The sequence below is a fragment of the Callorhinus ursinus genome, unplaced genomic scaffold (genome assembly GCF_003265705.2).
Source record: "Callorhinus ursinus isolate GAN/ISIS: 27379988/994484 unplaced genomic scaffold, GSC_fseal_2.0 scaffold2, whole genome shotgun sequence".
Taxonomy (NCBI): domain Eukaryota; kingdom Metazoa; phylum Chordata; class Mammalia; order Carnivora; family Otariidae; genus Callorhinus; species Callorhinus ursinus.
The window spans coordinates 78,944,720-78,945,859 of record NW_027397064.1 but is presented as its reverse complement, the minus strand read 5'-3'; positions in this window follow the sequence as shown (position 1 = coordinate 78,945,859).

Sequence of the window (1,140 nt, the reverse complement as noted above, 5' to 3'; positions counted from 1 at the left end):
CAGTATATCCCTTGAATGGCTTATCACAGAAAGATTTGGGGTCTGGTATTGGCCAAAAACTGCAGAGTCTGCTACCCCAAAGGCTCATAATGACTTCCCTTCTTTCCTTCACCTTCTGAGGTGGGTAGACATTCTTGGCTAGATGTCCTCATCTTGCTCCAATTCAGGGACACCCAACAGTTTGCCAGGAAGGCATCAAGTTTCCTTCCTAGGATAAGAGGCCTATTGTGCTTTTTGTGATTTTGGTGTGTGTGTGGAATTCAAGGAAGGAGTTTTTCCAACGCATCCTTGAATCTGCCCTTGACTTAGAAGGAAAGTAATAGAAAACATAATCTTGGACCTTAGGGTCCAAGGAGAAGCTTCCTATGGACATCAACAAATGGACAGGGGCAGATCCAGGTTGTTCTAAATGCTCTTCAAGTTGCTGCAGTTCAGCTGGGGGACTTTCCTTTCATCTGCCTAAACCTCAACTCCCTGTTCTACAAAATGTCCTTGCTGGGTCACTATGTGGATTAAATAAAATACCAAACACAGAGCCCAGCACCTAGTACCTACCCTATAAATGTTTATTGCTATGGACGTTATGGTCATCATGGGCTCTCTACACTACTTGCAAGCCATCCTGAGGGCAGGCAGTCATCTAAGTCATTTCATTATGCCCCCCACTCACCCCAAACATTGAGTATAAATGTCTGTGGAGGTTAACCGAATAATTTCTATTGGGGAAATACAGTATCCCTGAAAAATGCCCAGACCTGAATTTTATGATGCAGCCCTGTGCACAGGTGTAGTTAACAGGTATCTTATTCGAACACAAGCCCATACAGCAGCACTTAATGAAGCTGCTGTTCGTTAGGATTCCCATCTCAGTCCTATTTGGCCTGGACAACCCAGGTAGGTTTGTTTACAAAGCAAAAAGTGTGCTAGATGCAGTTTTTAATTGCCCAAACTTTGAAGTAACTAAGATGTCCTTCAGTAAGTGAATGGATAACTAAACTGTGGGTAAATAATAGACAATGGACTATTAGTGCTAAAAAGAAATGAGCTATCAAGCCATAAAAAAGACGTGGAGGGAACTTAAATGCAGTAGAAGAAGCCAAACCGGAAAGGCTACATACAGTGGGATTCCAGCTATCTGAC